This window comes from Hipposideros armiger, unplaced genomic scaffold (assembly GCF_001890085.2).
Source record: "Hipposideros armiger isolate ML-2016 unplaced genomic scaffold, ASM189008v1 scaffold_534, whole genome shotgun sequence".
In the NCBI taxonomy this organism is placed as follows: domain Eukaryota; kingdom Metazoa; phylum Chordata; class Mammalia; order Chiroptera; family Hipposideridae; genus Hipposideros; species Hipposideros armiger.
This window is the reverse complement of record NW_017731884.1, coordinates 808,069-827,515: the sequence shown is the minus strand read 5'-3', so window position 1 is coordinate 827,515 and position 19,447 is coordinate 808,069. Positions and strand designations below refer to the sequence as shown.

At 35.6% G+C, this 19,447-nt stretch overlaps 1 protein-coding gene and 1 pseudogene across 2 annotated transcripts in view; both read left to right on the top strand.

Annotated features, from left to right (window-relative positions):
* Positions 1-19,447, top strand: part of GPC5 (glypican 5) — a 1,048,823-nt gene that overhangs the window by 266,111 nt on the left and 763,265 nt on the right. The window lies entirely within an intron of this gene.
* LOC109396691 (nucleophosmin pseudogene) lies at positions 7,416-8,722 on the top strand (annotated as a pseudogene). The gene has a single exon (XR_002126892.1). The product of XR_002126892.1 is annotated as a nucleophosmin pseudogene (transcript).

The following is a 19,447-nucleotide window of genomic DNA, read 5'->3' as shown; positions in this document are numbered from 1 at the left end:
TACTCTTGTTACCCAAAGGAATTAAAAGGCCCTCTTTTTTACACCCAAACTTAGACCAAAACATAAAATTCCCCAGTACTGGGCAGGAATAAGGAAGCCATACTGTCCTGCATAGAGCAAGAGATACCGTTGAGGGATGATCAGCAAAGCAGATGCCACTCACATTCTGTTGGGTATTTTTGGAGGGGGAAAATCTTCATGCTATCATGATAAAGACTGGAAACAGAAAGGTAAACCTAAATAAGCACATACAAGGAGAGTAAGAATGTATTCAAAGAATAATAAAAGTATAAATCCAAGTAAACAGTGTTGCATTTAAAATAAACAAGAAAAGGATCCATAAAAGAATCTAAAATTTTTACAAAGGCCCAAAACAAAGGTAAATCCACTGACTGATGCTTCTCTCAATTTCTACAAAGGCAGGAGGACTCTTCCTCTACTGGGTTAAGAAGAGCCGAGAGCTCCTCATTGTACCTTCACCCTAAGCCTCCTGGAGGCTGAATCTACCTGATGGATGTAAGGATGATTTACTAAGACTGACTTAGTTACAAAGAGTAAAGCATTTAAGAACATTGAAATCAAACAGTGAGAAATCTTATGGTGTTTAACACACTTTAAAAGTAGCCAAAAAGAATTGTAAAAGTCTGACATTATAGATAAGCACCTCATTTTTGCTCCAATTCATAGAACATCAGAATCTTGAAATCTGATCCAGATATTTTTCAGTGTAATGATATTTATTTTCTTCAATTAAAAAAATTAGACAGGCAAATTTTATATGCAGAGGTTTGGATCCAAACCTAACATTTGACAAATTATAGGTTATTAGCCTGTTAAATCCAATATAACTAAATTATACATTAAACAGACGCATTGAAAAGTTTTTTTCCAATCAGTTTATTTAATATTGATTTAAATGGTGCACATCCAATTTTATTTTGTTACTATATTTGATAAAATCCAATTCCCTCCTTTCCTTGGTTATTAGACAAGTAGTAAAGAAAACAAGAGCTCTCTTTCACATTTACTGTGAGCAATAAAGCAGCAAGTCATGAGCAATCTTGAGCCATATTGATGAAATGTTACACCTCAGAATTCAGGCCATATGTCCACAGAATAAGAGAAAATTAAAATCGCTAAAACTGATCTGTGAGAAGATTGAAAACAAGCCCCTTATAATCTCTTACTCTTGTCAGAGTAGATTAAAAAATGGAAAGGCTCTGCTACCACCTCCCAAGTAGGTTCATGAAGTATACACCCTGGACATCATTAGAATTTTGAACAACTGAATGACAGTTTAGCTGACTTATTTTTCTTGTAGAGCACATACTTCTCAGGATTCTCTTAATATGAAAGAAGCTTTGACTTTATTTTCTCAATCTTTGACTTTTGTAATGCACTTAGTAACAATATAGCTCTTTGTGCAAATATGACTACTTATCTACAAAGGTAAATATGCCTCTATTCGTACAATCATAGAATCATGGTTTAAAACAAAGTCCATATTAGAAAGAAAAGAGTCACTAGTTTAGCACAAGCTCCCTTTATGTACAAACCCTACCAAGGAAAACAAACTCTAGTGTGCTGAGACTTCCCCTCCCTGACTGTCAAGCTTCCATCAAGAGGAGTGAAGAGGGAGCCCCAGAAATTTATTGTACTTCACAAAATAGTGACAACCTCACACATCTATCAGCCTTGAGACCATCAGAAGTAACCTAATTTTGCCTTTCATTCATGTTTAAATCTGTTACAAGTAGAAACAAAATTCACTTTTGCTCAAACCACTCCCTGGCCCAGCCTTCACCCACCGTAAAGCCTTTGCCTTGGTGGTTTCTTTCTTTTTTTTTTTTTTTAAGATTTTTTTATTTTTATTTTTATTGGGGAATTGGGGTATGGGCACAGTGCTGGGGAATTGGGGGAAGGGGAACAGACAAGTTGCTGTCGTTTTGTTCTTCAGTCTAGTTGTGGAGGATGTTGCTTCACTGGCCCTGCTGGCTGCTCACGCTGGCTGCTGGCCACACACGGTAGCCCATGGCAACCCACTGCAGCAGGGGCTGCAGCCTATACCATCTCCAGCGACTCTCGGCAGCCCAGCTCCAGGTTGAGCTGTTGTTCATCAGCTTAGCTGTAGAAGGTGGTGTCACTGGCCCTCAAATGTGGGATCCGAACTGGGGCCCTCTGGCATCCCAAGCCAGTTCTTAACCATCGCTCCACTCGGCCGGCCCTGCCTTGGTTGTTTCTTACTTTCTGTCTAGAACCCTCTTGATTCTGGGTTTCCTACTCCTATATCCTCAAGCTATAGGTCTTTACACCAATATCACATTGTCAGTGACAGCTTACATAACCAAACTTTAAAAAATGTCATCCTCTCTTTTCCCAGTGTTCTCCTCCTCCTCCTGTCTCTTATTTTTATATATAGTATATATCACTCTTTACACACATGTGTGGATATACATAAAATTCTATTATTATAAAGTTACACATGCATGTAACTTATTTGATTAGTTATATCTCCTTACTAGAATATGAGCTCCAAGAAGCAGGAACATTGCCTACTGTATTCACTCTGTACCTCCTGCACTTAGAACAATGCCCAGACTATAATTTGTAATCAACACATTTGTTGAATGAATGAATGCATAAATGAATGGTATTGGAATATTTCCTGAGTTTACATCATTCTTTGGGAAGATTTTTTTAAATGCCACTAAATTAACTAATAGTAGCTAGTAGGAAAAAAAAATCCCTTTAATTGATGAACACATTTGTGCATTCTGAAAGAAACTTTAAGTAGCCTATTAAACACGTCTTACATCTATGAAGGACCCACAAAAATCTATAATGCGCACCTATATTATACCTGAAGGGATGTCCTTTTCTTTTGTAATTTTGTCACCTGAAGAAATACCTAGTCCAGTTATACCCTGCAAAGGGCAAATTCTACTCCACCAAATCGGTGTATTATAACTATGTAATGTTCATGGCTCATTGTGGAAAATGTGCAAACAATATAGAATTGTATTTTCTGTCTTCTTTTCACACAAAATGATGGCATAGCCTGAAGCAATCATCAGAATTAAAATTGGAAAACAATATGAAAATAATTTAAGTGGACAAATGACAACTAAATATATAAATATGATGGAAATACACATTTTGAAAGTCTTTGGTTCCTAAAACCATTTATGTGAAATGGGAAATTATTTCCTAAACAAACTCTAGTTAGTTTATCTGGAAAAGTTGTACCTTTATGATAAACAATTAACACTCTCTACGGTTAAGAAATTGTGTTTTGCAAGTAAATAGATATTGATTTTCTTTTCGCTTAAAGAATTTTTAGAACTCCATTTGTCTAGCACAAAAGTACCTTACGTTTGTTTTATACCAGACTCTGATTTCTCTATTACTGCAAATTCATATCCAAGTTAACTCTTGATGTGTCAAATATAGTGGAAAACATTTTCCTCTAGGTTACTTTCAAAGAGAGCTTCCTTGATCCAGAACATGCTTACTGTCAAAGATTCCTGCATGTTTCAGTGGGCTTTTCATCATTTCAGATTATGAAAATAAAGAGTGAGACACACACGCACATACTCACAGATGTAGTAGAACGACATTCTTTGATTAAATGATAAGTTCCATAGTGTACAGTCTTAGAGAATGATTAAATTGGCTGCTGCAGGATCTGCTCATTTGTTAATTAACTTGGTTTTATCACATAGAACATTTTTATATTATTGTAGCATACATAGTTTTTTTGGCTTCTATGAGTTGTATTTTGATAGAATGAGTTTAATCATATTGCTTAATCAAATGTTAATACTCAAATTTGTCTTATTAAGCACTTTCATGTGATATTTAATATGATCGAGTACATTTATATTTATGCTAGTGTGTAATTTATGCCATATGACTGTTAAACCATAAATGTTCACTCTCTAATATGTGTAAATTTCATGCCAGAGAAAAGATTCTTAGCAATTTTCGTAGTCTCTTCTATATATCAATATATGATATGTTTTCTATTTATGTATACACTACATAATGACCAGGCTAGCACACATATTTTAAAAGGAAAAGGGAAATGTTCATTGATGTTACCCTAGCCATTAATTTTCTTCTTAGAACTACTTTGACTTGACTCTACACATATTGATGTTGGCTTTTCATTTTGATTCATTTCAAAATGTTTTCTATTCTTCTTATACTTTCCCTTTACTCATAGTTTATTAGAAAATTATTGTTTGTTTTCAGAGACTTGGAGATTTTCTAGTAATCTCTCTGGAATTAATTTATGTTTCATTGTAGCCATACAACATATTCTGTATGACATAAATCCTTTCAGTTGATCATATGGCCCTGCATATGATCAATCTCAGTGAATGGTCCATGTATTTCTGTAAACAATATGTATTCTGTTGTCATTGGGAAGAATGTTCTATAAATATTTATGAGATATGGAGGTGGATAATGTTTTTCAAGTTTTTTGTATTCTATCAAACGCCTTTTTAAGTTTGCTATCAATGAGAGAGAAATGTTGAAATCTCCAATTAAAGTTGTGGTTTTGTCAATTTTTTCAGTTCATCAGTTTTTTACACATTTTGAAGTCTAAGATTCATACGCACTTAAGATTGCTGTGTGTTCTTGATGAATTTGTTCTTTTATCATTATAGAGAGCCTCTCTTTATTCCTGTTTTGAAGTATAATTTAACTAAAGGGCTACTCTAGCTTTCTTATGATTACTTTGTCACTAATATTCCTCTAATGCCACTAATGTTAATGGTAGAGTTATCTCTGTCGTTATATTAGATTTTTAGGCAGTACATGGTTTGTCTTTTTATTAATACAATTTCCCATATCTGCTTTTTAATTAACATCCTTAACTGTTAATTTAATGTAATTATTGATATAGCTGAATATAAAAATATGACCCCATTTTCATTCCCCTTTTTATCTGTTCTTTGTTGTTCTTTCCCTCTTTTTCATTTAATTTCCACTATTAGTTTTTTATCTATATATCTTTTTTTAAAAAATATGGTTGCTCTAGGTAAAACAGGCATTGTAAACTTACCTTAGTCTACTTTCATGCAATATACCACTTCACAAATAATAGCTGAGCTTTATAACTGTGTACACCGTTTCCTCTTCCTGCCCTTTGGATTGTTGTCATACAATTTCCTTCTATATATATTACAAATACTATAATACATTGCTATTAATTTTGCTTTGAACAGTAAATTATCTATTAAAGAACATAATAAGAAGAAAACCATTTATAACTACCCTCAGATTTGACATTTCTGACTGTTCAGTCCTTTGTGTAGATCAAATTTTACATCTGCTATGATTTTCAGTCCCCATAAAAAAAGTTAAGTTTTTATAGTGCTTGTTTGTTACTAGAGATTCTCCCAGCTTTTGTTTTATTGTAAAACAAAAACAAAAACAAAAAACTTTTCTTTTTCTTTTTTTTTTTTTTTTTTAGATTTTATTGGGGAATTGAGGGAGGGAAACAGCACTGGGAAATCGGGGGAAGGGGAACAGACAAGTTGCTGTCTTTTTGTTCTTCAGTCTAGTTGTGGAGGACGTTGCTTCACTGGCCCATGTTGGTATTATCATTGCGCTCTTCCCGGCTGAGGCAGATCGGTTGCTGGCCTCTGGACGGCCGCTTATGGAGGCTCTTGGCAGCTCACACTGGCTGCCGGCTGCTCACGCTGGCTGCTGGCCACACACGGTAGCCCATGGCAGCCCACTGCAGCCCTGCTGCAGCCTATGCCATCACCGGCGACCCACGGCAGCCCAGCTCCAGGTTGAGCTGTTGTTCGCCATCTTAGCTGTAGAGGGCAGTGTCACTGGCCCTCATGTGGGATCCGAACCAGGGCCCTGCTGCTCAGAGCTGATGTCCCAAGCCAGCTCTTAACCAATATGCCACTCGGCCGGTGTTTTTGCTTGATATAGAAGTCTATTTGACACTATACGTCCACTTTCTTCTGTCTTAAATTTTTGTTTTTTTGTTTGTTTTGAGAAGTCTGCAGTAATTCTTGTTTTTGTTCTCCTGCATATAATTTTTGTTTCTGCTAATTGCCTTGAAAATTTTTATTTTACAACTGATATTTATTCTCCATCCTCCTTTGCTACCTTTAGAATTATTCCCATAACATTTAACACCACTTAATATACTATATATTATACGTTTTACATATTTATTTTGTTTACTTTCTACCCCCCACCCCTGCACAATTGTGTGGCTTTTTATGTTTCACTTACTGATATTTTCTAACACATATCATAGTAAATTACATATAATGGATGCTGTATAAACATTAGTTATTGAGTAAATAAATGAACATCAGATAAATTTTTTTTTTATCTAGTGAGAGGGAAAAAAGAGACGATTGGGGAAAAGTTCACTGGATTTTGTAACTGCACCTATTGTGGATTGAATTGTGACTCTCCCTTCATATGTTGAACTCCTAACCTCTAGTACGTCAGAATGTGACTATATTTGAAGACAGGGCATTTTAAGAGGTAATTAAAGTAAAATGAGGTCACATGGGTGGGCCCGAATTCAACATGAATGGTGCCCTTGAAAGAGGAGATTAGGACACAGCAGACATGTATGCATAGAAGAAAGACCATGTGAGGACACAGTGAGAAGGCGGCCATCTAAACTAAGGAGAGAGGCCTCGGAGGAAACCAGAAGTGCCAGCACCTTGATCAGGGACTTGTAGCCTCCAGAACTGTGAGAAAATAAACGTTTGTTGTTGAAGCCACTCAGTCTGTGATATTACATGTATGTTATCACAGCTTGAGCATATTAATACACCTGATAATTTATTTTAAAACAGAAACAAATATGGCAAAATGTTATTACTGATTCTGGAAAGAAGTTCATAGCTCTTTATTATTTTTCCTTTTAACAATTATATATATATGTATATATAGCAATTACATATATGTATATATAGCAATTATATATATAGTGATTATATATATATATATATACACACATATATACATATACATTTATCACCATAAAACATGTTCTAAAACATAAGATTTCCTCAATAAATTATATTATATATATATATATATATATATATATATATATATATATATATATATATAAAATGAACTTGTTCTAAGCAAAGATCTCCCTTCATTAGATGATACAGTATGTGTAAAATATTGCATTGTATCCAGGACATGATAGGACTTAGTAAGTTGAGTCCCTTTCTTTTCTTCTCCCCGACCTCTATTTAGTAGAGAAATTTGTCAGTGAGTATAAATATTAATAATAGCATGTGATCAATAGCTTGTAGCTGTTACCATGTAAAAAACTCAAAATCCAAATCAAAACACAGCGTTCCATGTCTGTGAAATCTTAAACTTTCCTGAGCTGAAAATTAAAAGTCGCCCTGGTGTGATTCTGTCCTGCGCGTCTGTGCTGCCGAGGAGCAGTCGTTTACCTCCGTCCGTCTTCTCTCCCGCTCAAGTGTGTGCCACCACCCCATGGAAGATTCGATGGACATGGACATGAGCCCCCTGAGGCCCCAGAACTATCTTTTCGGTTGTGAACTAAAGGCCGACAAAGATTATCACTTTAAAGTGGATAATGATGAAAATGAGCATCAATTATCTTTAAGAACGGTCAGTTTAGGGGCTGGTGCAAAGGATGAATTGCACATTGTTGAAGCGGAGGCAATGAATTATGAAGGCAGTCCAATTAAAGTATCACTGGCAACTTTGAAAATGTCTGTACAGCCAACGGTTTCCCTTGGGGGCTTTGAAATAACACCACCTGTGGTCTTACGGTTGAAGTGTGGTTCAGGGCCTGTGCATATTAGTGGACAGCACTTAGTAGCTGTAGAAGAAGATGCAGAGTCAGAAGATGACGAGGAGGAGGACGTGAAACTCCTAAGTATATCTGGAAAGCGTTCTGCCCCTGGAAGTGGCAGCAAAGTTCCACAGAAAAAAGTAAAACTTTCTGCTGATGAAGATGACGACGACGATGATGATGAGGATGATGATGAAGATGATGATGATGATGATGAGTTTGATGATGAGGAAGCTGAAGAAAAAGCTCCTATAAAGAAATCTATTCGAGATACTCCAGCCAAAAATGCAAAAAATCAAACCAGAATGGAAAAGACTCAAAACCATCAACACCAAGATCAAAAGGTCAAGAGTCGTTCAAAAAACAGGAAAAAACTCCTAAAACATCAAAAGGGCCTAGTTCTGTAGAAGACATTAAAGCAAAAATGCAAGGAAGTATAGAAAAAGGCGGTTCTCTTCCCAAAGTGGAAGCCAAGTTCATCAATTATGTGAAGAATTGCTTCCGGATGACCGACCAGGAGGCTATTCAAGATCTCTGGCAGTGCAGAACGTCTCTTTAAGAAAATAGTTTAAACAGTTTGTTAAAATTTTCCATCTTATTTCATTTCTGTAACAGTTGATATCTGGCTGTCCTTTTTATAATGCAGAGTGAGAACTTTCCCTACCATGTCTGATAAATGTTGTCCAGGTTCTATTGCCAAGAATGTGTTGTCCAAAATGCCTGTTTAGTTTTTAAGGATGGAACTCCACCCTTTGCTTGGTTTTAAGTATGTATGGAATGTTATGATAGGACATAGTAGTAGTGGTGGTCAGACAAATGGAAATGGTGGGGAGACAAAAATATACATGTGTAATAAACTCAGTATTTTAATAAAGTAAAAAAAAGAAAGTACAAGTCAGAAATGGTCTTTTCCTGATAAATATGATAGTATAAAAATCCCACATCACCTTTCCCAAAGAGATCTGAACTTTATGACTACTTTGTCAGGGGGAGTGAATGCCACTTCATTAAGGTAAGGTGGTAGTAATGGAAAGAAATATATTTGCCCCTCTTAGCCTCCACTGACTCCTGAAGTGTAATAAACTAAATGTTTGTCCTCCACCCCACCCCCCAAATTCATATTTTGAAGCCCTAACATCCAGTGTGATTGTTTGTAGAGGTGGGGTCTTTAGGAGGTAATTATATTTAGATGAGATAATGTACATGGTGCCCCATGGTGAGATTGGTGCTCTAATAGGAAGAAGAAGAAAGCTCTCTGTCTCAGCTACGTAAGGACACAGTGAGGAGTTAGCCATCTACAAGCTAGGAAGAGTGCATTCACCAGGAAGCTAAATGAATCTGTCACCACCCTGATCAGTGACTTCCCAGCCTCTAGGACTGTGAGAAAATACATTTATGTGAAACTGCTGTTTAAACTACCCAGTCTATGGTATTTTGTTTTAGCAACTCCAGCAGACTGAGACAGGAGGCTTCTTACTTCAGCATCAGGGAGCAGGGATGGGGAGTTCTGGCTTTCATAGGCCTCCAGTAAAATGACTCTGGGTGGGAGGGGCAGGAGTGCCTTGTCACTGTTCTCCTGTGGCTTCCATATGTCATGGGGGTAAGGGTTGCCTCCATTACTTCTGGGCGGTGGTGAAAGTCCTGATTCCCCTAGGCCTCCCCGGACATGATCCTAGTAGGGAGGGGAAGTGGCTTGTTGGTGTTAGGTGGTAGGGAGTCCCCAAAATATCCCATAGGGTCTTCTTTAGCAGGGGAGGTATTTGTGGTAGAGATGTAGAGGCTCATTACCTCCTAGCAGAGATGAAGTCTAGAATCCCACTTGGTCTTTCCTGGTTGGAGTGTTATTGGCTAAACGTTTTCTGTCTTGGTAGGCCACCTAATTCCTGGTCCTTTGGTAGAGAGAACTAACTGGCTTTGCTTTAGACCAGCGGTTCTCAACCTTTCACAGGGGTCGCCTAAGACTATCAGAAAACACATATTTTCGATGGTCTTAGGAACCGAGACACCGCTCCTCTATTCGTCTCCAGGCCCACATGCATATACGCCCTCATACGAGTACCCGGTGACCCCTGTGAAAGGGTCGTTCGACCCCCAAAGGGGTCGTGACCCACAGGTTGAGAACCGCTGCTTTAGACCCTTTTTGTATGTGTGTGTCTGTTGGCATTTCTGGTTGCTGGCATTTCTGCATTTTCAGCACTCCATCTGAAATAGGTGAGGCCAAAAAAAACCCCCGTGTAGTCACCACCATGTCATTATTCATAACACAAAAACTCCTTAGCCAGTCTACTATCTCTTTATCTTTCAAGGTTGTTTTATGTATAATTTATGTTTCTCTGGAAGCTGAAGACTGCCAACTCAATTTCTTAGAATTCAAAGTAATAACATGAGATTTGGTACTTCTTTATTAAAAGGATAATTCATGTACAGAACATGGTTCAGTAGATGGCATAAAATTAGTGTGCAGTGACTTTTAGATACCCCAAAACACATGTGTGCACATACACTCCACACACATGCACTCACACTTTCCCCAAATACCTGTGCCTGTGTGGCTTGGCCTAGGCTTTTGATCCACAGAACTGGCCTCTGAGAAGAGCAGAGTTGTCAAAATCAGGGCTAATGAAATGCAAACACCAGTGGGGCAGCTCTTTGAGTTGTTTGATAAGCATTTCTTTATAAGAAATAAGTGTTTTTAAAAGTTGTTTAAACATCCAGTTATGTTCTCTGGATTCCACAAAATCATGAGATCGTAAAGAAGTGAAAAATAAACATAATCTTAATGGGCATATCTTTCAAAAGATAGGTTCGTCTAAAAGTTAATTTCAGTGACTTTATGTAGCTATGAACAGAGTTATGGAAGTTTGAATACATAAGGGAGCGGGGGAAATGAGGTAATCTATTATTGTCGTGCCACTTAGAACAGAACCAAAACTTTATGAATTGATCATAGTTTTAAGTCTAATTTTTGTACTGAGAGCAAATACTATCTTTGCTCAACGTTCTTTCTACATTTGTGCTTGAATTATTTTTAAAAAGAAGAAAAGATAGAGGCCTGACCACCGCATTGTATTTCTGAAACTGATGTTGAATAATACTGTATGTCAACTATAATTATATATACATATAACCTCGGGACATGTGAGGGTGAAAAGGGTAACTATTGCATTGTTCTGTACACCTGAAACTAACAATAAAAAAATAAATAAATAAAAAATAAAAAAAATAAAAAGAAGAAAAGAAAAATAAAGGTGGAAACTGAAACCCATGTATTTTATGCTTCTGACCGTCAACAAGCTTCACTGAAGAGAGGGCAGTTTTATGTCATTATACATTTTGGTGGATTTAGGACCTCATTAATACAGTGGCAAATTTTATCAGTTTGAACCTTGTATTTACATTTCATTTTCTGCTGTAATAATCTGCCACAAACTTGGTGGCCTTAAACAAGCTTATTATGCCACAGCTCTGCAGGGCAGAAAGTTCAACAGGAGCGTCCCTGGGCTGAAGTCACAGTGTTGGGAAGACTGCATTTCTTCCGGGAAGCTCTAGTGGAGAATTCATTTCTTTGTCTTTTCTAGCTTCTCCAGCCACCCATATTCTGTGTCTCGTGGTCTTCTTTCACCTTCATAGCCAGCAATGTGGCAACTCTGTGTCTGCATTAGTCGTCACATTTCTTTCTCTGACTCTATCTGTTCCACTTTTAAGGAAACATGGGCTCACCTAAATGATCCAATTTAAACCCTATCATAAAATCAACTGATTAGCAGCCTTAACTCCATCCACCTTAATTCACATTTGCCATGCAAGGATGGATTGATATCTTTAGGAACCATTATTATTCCTACTGCAAGTAAATTTTAAGTTTGTTGTCAAGAGGAAAAGTAACTTCTACTAATCCATTCAGGAATTTCACATTTTTGCTTTTTTAACTAGATACACCATTCAAATAATACTTTTAGATTTAGGTTAAAGCATGAATTTCCCCCCCTTTTTAGCACAGGAACTTTTGCTATAATACATAACATTGATTTATTTCAAAAATCTTTTGATTATGTACTAGTTGTGAAAGAGATTCTTTGAAGCTGATTGTAGCCCATAGGATTAAGCTACTCAAAGAAATATAAGCTATAAATGATTTGGGCATAGTTTAAAAGGTTAAACACATTAAAATATGTTTTTGCATTTTTTGCTTTTAAGTGCCTCAAAGACAGGAACTGTATCTTGTTCATCACTGCATACCTATACATTTATAAGCACATAGTAGATCCTAGTAATTGTGTATTTAATAAATGAAAGCAGTTATTAAATTATTTGAATAAATGCTTTGAAATCAACAAGTTAAATAATAGAATGTTAGAGCCTGTAGTTTTTCTAAAAACATATAACAGTGGTTAGTTTGTATCATTTAATTTTTATCATTTTTTAAAAAACTTTAACTGCTCTTAATTTAAAAATCAGAAAGGCCAAAATATAAATTATAAAGAAGCCAGTGAATTCCTCTGGGTGTAAGATAATCATTTAATTATTAGTTTGTGTTCATTTATAGAATGTTGTAAATTGTACCCTTTATATTAATACGGGCAAATGAGGTCTTAAAAATAAATGTATGACAATAGTGAGTCCTCAAATAGTACTCACTGTTGCAGTATAGAATAAATTAAGAAAGAGGAATGCTCTTCTATTTGTTTTAATTAATTTTTCATTTAGTGCCTATTTTTGCAGAGAATAGCAATATATATTTTATAAGATGCTATACTGTGAACTCATAGATTATTAATATTATGCTGAATAAAATATTTGACTTGTGTTTCACTTAACTTAGATTCTTCCAGTGCCTAAGATCTGGCAAGCAGCAGTGTCTCAGAATTGTTTTTGAGTGAGCAAAGGGATGACAGTGTTAAATTTTCCAAGTGCTTGGTCATTTGGGACAGGGAATTATATGTCCACATTTATTTTTCAATTTCCTCTATTTGCTTAAAGACTTCTGGTACACATCTGAGATCATTTTTTTGGTATTATCTCAAATCAAGTTATATCCCGAATGGTCAGTAGCCGTAAAACAAATAGATGATAAGCAAACGGATGCTAAAAATATTTTTCCAAAAAACGAGAAAACGTAAGAGACAACCCTTACAGTGGTTCTCAACCTGTGGGTTGTGACCCCTTTGGGGGTCGAATGACCCTTTCACAGGGGTCGCTGTGTACTCGAATGTGGGCGTATCTGCATGTGGGCCTGGAGACGGATAGAGGAGTGGTGTCTCGGTTCCTAAGACCATCGAAAATATGTGTTTTTCCGATGGTCTTAGGCGACCCCTGTGAAAGGTTGAGAACCGCTCCCTTAGAAGAACCACTGCTACAATCGTAAATGACTGCTTTCAGTCCACTGTTTCCTATCACTATCCCACCTAGTGGAAGTCTTTGTTCCTTAGTAAAATTTATAATTTATTTGAAATTGCCATGTATTTGTAGCAGACCTGGCTTACTGCTCACTACTTCAAAAACAGCTCTGTTTAGCTCCTATCCTCTAATGATTTTAGGCAATCTTGGATTCATAGCCCTCAATTTAAATGAAGTCTGAAATTTTTTTCCAAGATTTTTATATGTAGTATTTGCCCAGGAAGTACAGTTGAATCACCTATTGACTGTCAGGAACTTTGTGAGATGTTTTGAAATTATAGTTAATTTAGTTCCCATAGTCAAATTGTGAAGTGACATAAATATATCTATTTCAGATATTAAAAAAAAAGCCTTAAGAAAGTGAAATACAAAGTGTAATTTAAAAAAATATGGTGACTGTTCAAATAAGAAAAATTATTACAGTAGAAGACACATATATCCCTCTTAAAATACTCCTTCTTGATTAGAACACACTTATCCCATCATTCTTGCCACTTTCTGAAGCAGTTCTGGAAGTCCTCTTTCATGAGTGTCTTTGGTTGCACTGTTGTGGCTGCCTCCAAGTTCTATCATTTTGACTTTGGGGAAGACCCAGAGTCACATGGTGTCAGATCTGGTGAATAAGGTGGATGAGGACACACCGTAATGTTTTTATTTGGTATAAATTGCTGTATAACAGAAGCAATGTGTGACACAGAAGGTTGTCATGATGGAGGATGATTTACAACACACTTTAAAACACACCTTCTCTCAACCGTAGCTCACACCCGACTGCACTGAACAAGCTGTAACTTGTTACACACTGTTACTAAGGCTTGAACACATCACTTCCTGTATTGAAGATCCCTGCCTTTCTGTTGGATGGCACTTGGCAGCAGCATTCACTGTATTGTGTGATCACAACAGAAAGGCTTTGTGTCACACATTGCTTCTGGTATGTCAATTTCTGTCAAATAAAAATATTATGGTGTGTTCTCATTCATTTCATTCACCAGATCTGGCACCTTGCGACTTCTGGCTGTTCTCCAAAGTCAAAATGACCATGCAAGGTAAATGTTTTGAATTGATTCAGGACATCAAGGCAGCCATGACAGCACAGCTAAAGACACTCATGAAAGAGGATTTCCAGAACTGCTTCAGAAAGTGGCAAGAACGATGGGATAAGTGTGTTTGAAGTGAGGGGGAATATTTTGAGGGGAATTAATGGCAATGTGTCTTTTACTGTAATCTTTTTTTTAATTTAAACATTCACTGTATTGTTTTATCATACCTCATATTTATCCAAGATCACATAATGATAGAGTCAGAATTTGAGTCTATTTATGTCTGACTCCAAAACTCCTACTCCTAACCATCAAGTTATAGTGCCTAATAAATGAATGCATCGATATTTTTAGTTTCATAAAAATGGTCACATTTTCTCCCTTTCTTTGATTTGGTTGCACAATCTTGTGAACCTATCCATTATCTACTTATTTTCACCTCAAAACCTCCTGTAGATGACCTCATTTTTGTTTTATGATTTTTTTAAACACCAGTATTGGCAATGCTGTTCTATCTGGATCCATAAATGTATCTCAATGATTTCTGATTTTCTGTCCTGTAACCATTTACTTCCAAGCAGAATACAGTAGCCCCCTTTATCTGTAGTTTTGCTTTCCATGGTTTCAGTTATCCAGTCAGCCAAGGTCCAAAAATATTAAATGGAAAATTCCAGACATAAGCAATTCATAAGTTTTAAATTGCATGCCATTCTGAGTAGAGTGATGAAATCTGATGCCATCCCAGTCTGTCCTCTGGGGTTGTGAAACATTTCTTTCTCCACTGTATCCACATTGTATGCTCTACCTGCCTATTAGTCACTTAGTAGCGGTCTTGGTGATCAGATTAACTGTATGGTATGACAATGCTTGTGTTAAAGTAACCCTTATTTTACTTAATAATGGCCCAAAGCCATTCACTAATTTTTACTAAGTATATTTTTAGAATTGTTCTGTTTTATTATTGTTATTAATATCTCACTGTGCCTAATTTATATATTAAACTTTTCATAGGTATGCATGTATAGGAAAAAAACATATTATATATAGGTATCAGACTATCCCTAATGTTTCAGGCATCCACTTGTGGTTCTTGGAATATACACCAAAGATAAAGGGGACTTGTGTATGGTTATTCATGGTAACTGTTGTGTCATTGTGTAGATCTCCCTCTATCTCGCCACACACTTTCCCACATTAAGAAGCTATTCTAAAAAAATAAGGAAATTGGGTGCTTCCCTTCTTTCTCTCTCGTAAGTCTTCAAAAAGCTTTTTTTAAAAAAAATCAATCTGATATAAAATAAACTCTCAACATATATAACTGTTTCTATTCTTGACATTGTTTAAAACTGCAGTAACAGGTATAGTGTTATGACTCCTTCCCTCTTTTTAGGCAGTATTTATTAAAATTCTTGCTTCAGGTGAAAAAATTCCTTTTATTATTATTTCCAAATACAAGTTTATCTGCTTAAGTACTTTTTAGAGCAAACTGTGTAGGCATATTTAAAATAGCCAAATGCTTACTTATTCAGTGGTATTTTTCCCCTCTTATCTCAAATAATTTAATCTGCTGAAACATATACAAATCATACATTTATTGCATTAGAAAGTAACCTAATACCTGTATATATTTTATGATTATAGGTATAAAAATTATAATTGTGAACATTAGCATTTCATTTTCACAAAGCAGCTGCCAGTTTATGATCCCTTAGGATTGTATTAAATTTGTGAGTGGAGCTGAAAGTCATCATGCTTACTCAGATCTATTCTCTGTCATCATACATCAGAAATATTCTTTTTAAAATGATACCTTCGGTGGCAAAGGTGTTTAGGAACCAGTCTCTAGCCTTTTCTAGATACTGTCATCACTTATCATAGTTTGCTTCCTTTTTTTTGTTGCTTTTATTTCATAAGTCCCCTTGTGGCCAGAATATGGCTTCTGCACTGCATTATATATTATCTGCTCTTTGTGTTATGTTTGATTTTTTAATAAATTCTAATTAAGATTCTTACAATTTATTTTTTGATATTTTCCCCCAAGACTACATAGGCCTCATGAACAAAAGACAGAGAAAAGGCTGCTAAAAGTGATTTTTTTTTATTAGCTTCAGGTGTACAAAACATCATAGTGTTTCACGTGGGTACTAGATTTATTGGGGGATCACATCATAAATTATATAAATGTCCAGCCACTGTGCTGTACACCTGAAGCTAAAAGTGATGTTTTGTTCTGTGCTCCTCTACACCACTCCTCAATCCCTTGCCAAACATTTCTGTTTACACAAAGAAAGACAACAGAATTCAAAGGGAGGAAATGAGATGCCTAAACATTTTGTTAGTTTTCTGCACATGCCCACTGTGCATGCAGGCAGAGTGGTCCTGTACTTCTTCTGTCTATGAGCCCCTTCCATCCTCTCTGTGTAGTACATGTATGTGTATAATAATGCTTGATTTATTTAGTATTATTGATAATTATGTATTTATATATAACCAGAATTCCATATGATGCTTGATATTTCAGCTAATGCCTGGCCAAGCCATTCTTTCTTTTTTACCATTGGCAGTTTATAACATGAACCAATGCTATCTGTATCTATCTAGTCTTTCTATATATCTACACACACACCTGTATCTACACACACACACAGATGTATCTATATACATCTATACATGCAACATAGAAAAAACTAAACCAAAGTCAGTCTTTTGAATTTTTTTGATTCTTGATCCAGTTGGAATTAAAATTGGTACCAAAAATACTTTTTTAAAAAAACTGCAATGAAAATCCTGGTTTCTAGATAGGCTTCAATGATCCCAAATTATAAACAGTATTCCCACAGCACTTCTGAGCAGGAGGTAGAATCATAACAAAAATTGTTGCTTTTAGAGCAACGGTTCTCAACCTTCCTAATGCCGTGACCCCTTAATACAGTTCCTCATGTTGTGGTGACCCCCAACCATAAAATTATTTTCATTGCTACTCTATAACTGTAATTTTGCTACTGTTATGAATCATAATGTAAATATATTTTTGTTTTCCGATGGTCTTAGGCGACCCCTGTGAAAGGGTCGTTCGACCCCCAAAGGGGTTGCGACCCACAGGTTGAGAACCGCTGCTTTAGAGGAAGGCAAGTGGCCCAAGAAACAGAATATGTTCTCAATGCATCTGTCTTTCCCTCTTAAAGTGTTCTAAATCCTTTTTTTCCTTAAAAAATGGAATGCATGTTATTGGGGAAATCAAATTTTTTATTTAGATATTTTATTCATAATATATATGCAAATTATTTATTGATAATATAGCTTCCCTTTTCATTTTCCTATGTTTCCGCATTGTGAAAATATATGAATTAGATGGTAAAATCCTAAGTCCAGAACCAAACTGACTTTTTTAAAAAAGTAAACTCTTTGAGTGAAACAGAGTGCTCAATATTTTCACTAATTAGAGACACTATTTTAAAGATATCTTCAGAAATCATGGTTTTCTTTCTTTCTCTTGGGTTTTTAATTCAGCTAAACTTCAAGCCAAGTGAATATTTAGTTGATCAAATAATAGAATCTACAGGCTCTGAGTGCTATACAGCCATGCAGATAATGGGGTCCAAATATCTTATAAAACTATTGTTCTATTTAATAATTGAATTATATTGATACTTTAGTTTCTGTAAGCATTCCTGTTCTGAGTGTAGGTGAAGCCAAACTTAAGACATAACGAGATGATATTGTCTTTAAAACTCTTCACTTTTATCAGGATTAAAGAAAAATTATTTTTGGTGAAAACCAATGTAAATAGCAGATTTTACATGGATGAATACAGAGGGTGCCAAAAAAATGTATATACAATTTAAGAGAGAAAAACTCTGTTAGAATTGTAATACTCAATATATACTGATAACAAAAGATAAATACAAGTCATGTTTGACTTCTGCAATTACAAGAGGTGCTCAAAGTGGTTATCATCAGCGTCCAGACACTTCTGATTACAGTGAATTACTGCTTGAGCAATGTTAACCAAAGTGTCCACTTCTATACTTTTTTTTGGCACCCCCAGTATTTTTGCAGCTGAAGTAGGAAAACTTTCTGTCTATAACAAAGATTCATTCTATTTACATATTTCAGGACTATGTGACTAAAAGATTCAAATGGCTAGGCGTTAAGTGATTTGTTTCTATGCACATGTAGAAGTTTTGACAGACCCTTCTAAGAATTTTAAATCTTTTAAAGTATTTATTTGAACTATCAGTGTATAAGGGCTGCTTGTCTTCACAGCTGACTCTAATCATTTTAGTAACTTGAGCAGAATTACTAGGATTTTGCAGTCATCAGTGAATTCAGTTGTAGAATAGGTGTTTGTTGAAATCATGAAAGATTCATGTCAAGATAACTGAGTCATTTCTGGTATTTTATCTCCAATATTAAATATATAATTTCCATTTAGATGAAAAGTAAAATAGAGTTATAGAGTTATAAATGATAGAGAACACTTTTGGTAGTTTTAATTTCTACATATGCCATTTTTTTCATAGAGTGTGAATTGCATGATATTCCTTCAGAAACTGGCCATAGCATATTAAAGCCACACATAGTACCATACTTTAAATGTATAGTACTTATACAAACATTCTATGATATTATTTAATTTCATTCTCAGAATGTCTCTGTAAGGTTGGTGACTATGGATAATTATAGCTATTGAACAGTTTAAAAGATGAACCTCATTATATGCAATATATTTTATTTGTAAACATGTTCCATGACTATACAGACTTATCCGAAGGGAATTTCCACAGTTTCTCATGTCACAGACGCTAAATCCACCCATTCATTTGACAACCTAATGAATGAATATCAGCAGTGGATGGACGTACCTCACTTCACCAGTAAGGGGTAGGTGGAAGATCCGGCATGAACACAATAAAGGTCACTGTTCAGAGAAAGGCTACTTTCCCTCCTCCCTAAATACAGATCCCCCTTATCCCCTCTCACCCAAAACACAGATGTACAAAACATTTGCCATCAAAAGGGACACAACTAATGGAATTGTAGTTGAACTAATTCTCCAAACTGCTTCTGAAATATAGATTTTAGTAAAAAATAATAAATGTCAGTAATGATAGATGTCAATGTAGAAGGAAAATATCATATTTTTTTAATGAGAGAAAATTCTTAATGATAA